Genomic DNA, 7,489 nt, shown 5'->3' on the forward strand with positions numbered 1-7,489 from the left:
AGATCCACAGATGGGGCCGGGCATGCAACCGCCCTTCTCTCTGCAAGGGCCAATGACACCTGCGAAATCGAACGAGCCTCCTTCTGCCCCCTTCCCTCTCCCTGTCCCCGGGCCCCATTCTGCTCTCAACGCAATGAGATTCCTTCCTGCTCCTGCCGTATTTCAATAGAGTTACTCCTGATTTACACCGGCGTGAAGGAAGGGGGTGGGGGAAATCAGGCATGGTCCCTAACCTGCATGGCAATGAAGTGAGTGACAGCAATCCTACGGGGAGAGCAGATTTCCTCCCCACCCCCTGTTGGCCCCAATGGGAGTGGGAAGGGTTAGGTGTAAGGCTGTGGGGAGTGCCTGGATCTGTACGAGACTGGAGAAGAGACTAGTGGAAGATTAAATTCTCCTTTGCTTCCTGGCTAAAAGTCAGCAATCTGACTAGATGTTTTGGACTATTTTGCATCTTGGATATTTATTGTTGTGGACAATAAATAATTCACTCTGTTTGCAAAATCAAATTATTTGTTTGTCTCTGGGCTCCCTTGGAAAAAAAAATCTGTTTTCAGAGTCATCTCTGACCTTGGATCACATCACCCAAATGATTGGTTTGAATCTCATCTGTAGTCTGACAAATGTAGTCTCATCTGTAGTCTGACCAAACTTTGTAGGTACACAAAGTTTCCCTGCCAAAAGATGGCAACAAAACCAGGTCCCCAAGTGTGACGTGTGCCAGGGAAAAAAACAAATGTTTCCCTGCCAAAAGTTGCGTAATGGGATACTGGACGGCTGCATTTTTCGTTGATCCTTTCAGGACCTGCTATTAGCCAGGATGGGCAGGGATGGTATCATTATTTCATTTCCTCCTCCGTGTGACCCCAGCATGCCCCGGTTCTCCCCTAACCCCCAGGTTCCCACCCAAGTTCCACTGCTTTGATTCTGGACTCTGCTGCAGGAACCTTGTCTTTCTATGTGTTCATGTCATGTCACCCTGATCATTTACCTACAGGCAGGGTATACAGAGCTTATGTCTTCTGTGGGGGGCTTAGCTTGTCACTGGGGCTCTATCATACCACAATGGGAATCTCTTCTGGGAGGAGCCTATCAGCAGGTTCCTCCTTTCCACCAGGAGGTTTGGGAATCCAACACCACATCCTTTTTCTCCTCCAATGGGGAAACAGACAGCTGCTCTTCTTCACCCCTTCCGGGGAATCAGTCATGGCAATCCTAGCGGATAGCTCTCTGTCCTCTCACCAAGCAACGTCCCTCACTATTTTCCCCCACAGAACGGCAGCAACATCCACACATCTTAATTATTATAACACATGGACAACACTCTTCCCAGCAGCCATTTACTCTTCCCACGTGTCTCTGTGCTTCTGGTGTGTGCAACGTGAACCTGAGTAGGAGAAGAGGAGCACCTGAAGGGAGCAAGCACTTCAGGATGGGCTGGCAGAAGGATTCATTGTCATCATCAAAAGCAGGGCCACCTCATGTGCCTCCCTAGAACGTAACAGCTGCCAAGTCAGACTGTGCCGAAAGCTGTCCCTGGCTAGATGTGTTGTCCCATGAGGTACATATTCTGCAATGAACTGAAACAAGAAGTCAGTGGGCCAGACCATATTTTTTATTGGGTGCAGCTCCATTGCCTTCAACAGAGTTTTGTGCATTTTACACCAGCAGAGAATTTGGCCCAAAGCCTGCTTATTAAACCAGTTAATAGTATACATATTTAACTGTACCTAAGGGTAGAATCACATTAATCACTGGTGTAACTCCACCAAAGAGAATATAGTTGCACTAGTTGAATCTGGCCCATTTTGTGTTCATTTTCTAGAGAAGAGTAATAAAAAAAATCATAAGTCATATGTGGCAATAGATTAATAAATCCCTCAAGAAAGAGGGCCTCATCTAGTAAAAAAAGACCAGTTATTGTTTTCTCAGATGTTCCCCTTCAGGGTTATTTGAAGGAAAGAGTGGTGGATTTTCTGCAGTGCACACTTCTCTTCCAAAGTAGTTGGTTGTAGGGAAAGAGCTGACTCATCTTCAGGTAATGCATCCCACAAGGTCACTCTTGTGTTGTGTCATAGGGTGCCACCAAAACGCAATCTTTGACTAGGCACAGAACACAAGATTAATTGCAAAAGCTTTTGAAATAAATCCTCCCATTAACCTTACCCTGTCTACTCAGGGCAAAGAGCCTTCACAGTAGGAATCGAGGAAAAGGAAATCTGGCATCATTTATGAAGATGAAGAAAGGGCAGCATCAGCTTTATTCAGTGTTCATAACACATGGGATTTTTCTTTATTTGGTTAAGATTCCTACAGTATTAGTACTTCATAAAGTGTAACCCCTGCCATTGTTTTCCTTGTGTCTTGCTTTGACATCCAAATCCCATCACTCTGGCAGACTCATTACAGCAGCTGGTGTTACATCTATAGGAACTAGATTTTCAGAAGAGACTAATCATTTGGGGTACCCAATTTGAGCGTCCGATGAAGTGAGCTGTAGCTCACAAAAGCTTATGCTCAAATAAATCGGTTAGTCTCTAAGGTGCCACAAGTACTCTTTCTTTTTCCTTAAAGACACCTAATTTTCAGAGGACTTAGCATTTAAGCCCATTTAAGGTGTCTCAGATTGAGCACCCAAAAACTGAAGCAGCCAAAATCACTAGGAAGATTCTTGGCCATGTATGTGTATATGCAAAGTCATCACAAGGCAACTGTTTTACTCTTTTAGAGCTACCCACAGGTATCATCATCTTCTGCAGTGCCAGCTTTACTCTCTGCTCTGAATCAGACTTGAATGTCGGTTGTCCCTGTTCCAAATCCTCTAATGTCTAGCTAAATAGGCCTAGCGTCAGCCACAGAATCAGCACTTCCATCATAACAATATGTCTTTGCTACTAAATGTATTCACTTCTGGTTTCCAAGTGATAGAAATGCAGCCAAAGAGCCTTCTAAAAGAATCCATCCCTGTGGTCTGCATGTAAAATGAGAGTTAGCTAGCCATAGCAGCAGCCAAGACCCATCAGAACGTTATGTGGTTTCCAGAAGACATACATCCTTGTCAGCCTTCAGAATTAAATCCACCCTGGTAAATCTTATTACTGTGGCATGAGTGTTCACTGAGTCTCTGTTTAAGCAACACAAAGAAAATAAACTCTCTGGAAACTACTAATTATGGAGTCCGAAAAAGAGTTGGAATTCTTTCTGAAGGGAGGGGTTCCTTTCTGAACTGGATCCAAGTGGTGCAGGGCCCTGTCAGTGATGAAAAACAAGGGGTTAACATTTAAGAGCAAAGGCTATTATTGGTATTACAGTAGCCGCTACGGCCCCAACCGACGCTGGTGCATTTTTGTACGAGGCATTGTACAAACAAATACTGAGTGAGACAATCCCTGCCCTTACCTGTTCACAGTCTAAGTCTCTGATCCAGCAAAGCTCTTGATAATATGCTTAACCCTAAGCTTGTCAGTAGTCCCACTGACTTAAACAGGGGCCTAAGACAAAAGGTGTGAGGGAAAATGCTGGCACACTAACTTACAACAATCACACAGACATAGCAGGTCACTGGCAGAGCTGGAAAGAAAACTCTGCTGCCATGACTCCCAGGGCCTTATCCTCCAGACCACACTTACTGTCAGCAATGCTGAGCTGATTTGGACCTTCCTCTCACTGCTGTTTCTTCATGACATGGGAATTTGCTTTTCTGGAAGCAGCCCCTCTTCACTATGATTCCCTGTTCCTGCAAGATTTCCTCTCGTTTTTTCTACCTTACTTTCTGTTTCCTCTTCTGTGTTTCACTCCCTGCATTATTGTCTCTGCCCTCTTCTCCCCAGCTGGGTTTCCCCCCCCTTTCTTCCCATCCTTCATTAGTACACTCTACTCAAGTTCTTCTGCAATTGTCTCTCTCATTCTTTTTATTTCCCTCCTCATTCACATTTCCTTCTGCTCTAAGTGCTTCTAGCTTTGGAGTCTAGAAGCATAATAGTGTTGTCTCATTCAGTTGGGGAATAAGCCAAACTGCCCAGGTGGGGTTTGAATGGTGCCATGTCAATTCAGTAGTAAGTGTCCAGAGCCATGGCTCACATCCACAGGCTGCACTGAAACTTGGAGAAATGTATTTGAATCTCCATGGACAGTTTGTATTAGGTCTGCAATCAGAGCAGAGACTCAGAGGCAATGTAATCTGAATGTAATCATAGGGATTACACTGTTAGGCCATCTCATCTATACCCCTGCCAGTGAAAGATTGTCTGCCCTCTCTAGGATTGGTAATAGAGCGTGGAGCCAGGTAACATCTCCATGTCGTCACTTCAGAACCAGCCCAGGTCAACAGGGACCAAAAATCATCTGAAGGCCTACGTGAACTGAGATGGGACTGTCACCTGATGTGCTAAGACTACCTCTAACTTGTTTTCTCTGCCAGTTTGGGCCTCCAGAACCCTGCCTTGTTGAGCCAGACACTCCAGTCTGCTCCAGCATAGACCCAGGGTCTGAACCACACACCTGAAAGCTGCAGGCTTAAATGAAAACAGCTTAAGAAGTGCTCCTGTCTCTAGTACCAAGACACCCAGCTCCCAATAGGATCTAAACCCCAAATAAATAAGTTTTACTCTGTATTAATCTTATACAGGGTAAGCTCATAAATTGTCTGCCCTCTATAACACTGATGGAGGGATATGCACAGCTGTTTGCTCCCCCAGGTATTAATTACTTGCTCTAGGTTAATTTATAAACAAAGTATAATTTAAGTGGTTATTATACCAATAAAATAAAAACCATCAGGATCTTATTAAAGGGGAAAAGGCAAAATACCACATTTATTGTGAATACAGAAAGAATCCTAGTAAGCAGTTAGTTATAGCTATAACATTCCATTCAATTTCATATTTCTTCACACATTCATTCATACACACACACAGGTTCTGCAAGGTTGTTATCATAATTACCAGCCTTAGAGTTGCTCATGCCAAGCCACTGGCCAGGTGGCCTGGGCACGAGGAGGGAGCAGGGCCTCGTCAGATGCACATCTGACGCTCCTGGAAGTTGGTTTGCAGAATCAGACCCCAAAGTTCTCACTTTCTAGAGTCCATTTTTATAGGAATTTTTTCCTATGTCAGTCTATGGGAATTGCTTCATCAATCAGCAGGTGGCACGTTCCTGACGGCTCCGTGCTGCCAGATGTTATCTTGTTCTTCGGTTCTCCCATCCTTGAGGCTGTTGGGTGGATTCCAGTCTGCCCTCTGGGGGTCCTCTGGTTATTTCCACTTGACGCCTTCTTCAGCCGATGGACACTGGATTCTTAGGCTGGCACCTCCCTGATCATTCATTTATTATCCACACCAAACATCCATCCACATACATCCTCTATCTCTATTTTAATCACGGTTGTTAACAAAGAGAGATAAATCCAACAAAAGGGCAGGGAGGGGGCGTCTCTGTGTGCTGTTTCTGTTGTTACCAAGTATCGCTTTGAGACTCTCTGTGTGAGTAGTTGTTGTTACAAAGTATTGCTTTGAGAGCAGACTCTGTCCTAGGATGTTCTAACGCAATTAACAGCCAAAAACCAAGAGACCTCCCTCTTAATTAGTAATACCCTGGAATTTAAACTATGGGGAATCAAACTCATTTGTTATTTTAATACAGAACTTCTTTAATATGATCCAACATGGTTCCAAGTAACAACAGACAGAACAAAGTAAGTTACCAAGCAAAATAAAACAAAATACACAAGTCTAAAACATTAAGAAACTGATTACAGACAAAATCTCACCCCCAGAGATGTTCCAATAAGCTTCTTTCATAGACTGGACTCCTTCCGAGTCTGGGTCCAGCAGTCACTCACATCCCCATAATTACTGTCCTTTGTTCCAGTTTCTTTCAAACATCTCTTGGGGCTGGAGAGGCCATCTCTTGAGCCACCTGAAGACAAAATGGAGGGGTTTCCACAGCCTTTTATATTCTTTCTCTTGTGGGCGGAAACCCCTTTGTTCTCTTGTGCAAAATCACAGCAACAAGATGGAGTTTGTAGCCACCTGGACAAGTCACATGTCTATGAATGATTCAGCTTTTTGCAGGCTGATGCTGTTGTTTACATGTTAGTTTGAATGTTCCCAGGAAAGCTCAGATGTGGATTGGCAAAGTCCCAAAGTCCATTGTCAGATAAGTGTTTCTTGATTGGGCACTTACTGAGAATAGTCCTTTCTCAAGAAGCTGACCAAATGCTTCACTGTGGCTACTTAGAATCAAACACATTGAGATATAAGTACATAGCCAATATTCATAACTTCAAATACAAAAATGATACACTCATACAGACTGCATAATCAAAATCAGCAAACTACAACCTTTCCATAGACACCCCACTTGACCTCCTCTGTACAAGACCTGGTGCAACCATAGGACCCTGGCGGCAACAATGATCTATACGGTCACAGATCATGTCAATAAGATCACAGTCACACTCCAGCACTCATCATCAAACAACCGTTTCTCTTCTTGGTAGTCCCAAGAGCATTCAACAAAGTGAAACTAATGAAATGGAGACTGATTTGCCCTCTTGACCCTAGAGTAGGCCTCTCCACCTCAGGTATAAGTCACAGTGGCAGGTTAGTGTGGGCAAAGCATGTATAGCTGCCACCCATACTGTATCTGGTTTGGTGGATACAGGAGATCTCTTTCTTCAGGGCTGTCACTCTGATGTATTTCACAAGCATTGCATGTGCTCAAAAATAAAATTAAAATTAACCTAAGGCTGTCATATGATACCAATGAGACAATCTAAGCCATGTGTTCTGATAGACACTGGTACTTCTCAGGTGAGTTACAGCATTTAGCCTTTGACCTGATACTTAGCAAAAATACCCTTATGGTGAGATCATGTATTTGTCATAAGACTTTATTGTGTTGCAAGCCTCTATCCCTAACATACCTTATGTGCTTGCTCTGCCTCTGACTTTGGGCTCACTAGGTAGATAAGGGGATCATGTTTTGAAATATTAATTATGTAACCCAGCTGAACCGTGTAAAACAAACACATTCACAGAGTTGGGTCTTAGATCCAAACACTCCTGATTGGGAAGATCAGAACTGGTTACACACCTGTGAACTATATAATCATCTGGATCCAAACTTCATGGCTGGCTTCTGATCTCTACAAAGGTTCAAACCAGATCCAAAGTTCAGATCAAGAGTGAAAATTAGGGCCCATCTCTAATCACTAAAAAAAAATCTATTGTCTTTAATCAGAGAGTCCACGCTTTCTGAAAAGTGCGCTCAGAAAAGGTTATTTTGATTACACTCCAACTTGAAAAGATTGTAGAATTTGTATGTTGTTTTACTATTTAAAAAATTGACACATAGATGTTTGTTAAGATATTAGTGCCACAGTGTCATGAAAAATCCACTATTTAAAATATATTTTTTTTTAAAATCCATGGTAGAATTGCCCTTGGCACTCTCCCTGAATAGCGTTTCAACTGTCTGAGTTGAAATT

Source organism: Lepidochelys kempii, chromosome 4 (assembly GCF_965140285.1).
Source record: "Lepidochelys kempii isolate rLepKem1 chromosome 4, rLepKem1.hap1, whole genome shotgun sequence".
Taxonomy (NCBI): Eukaryota; Metazoa; Chordata; order Testudines; family Cheloniidae; genus Lepidochelys; species Lepidochelys kempii.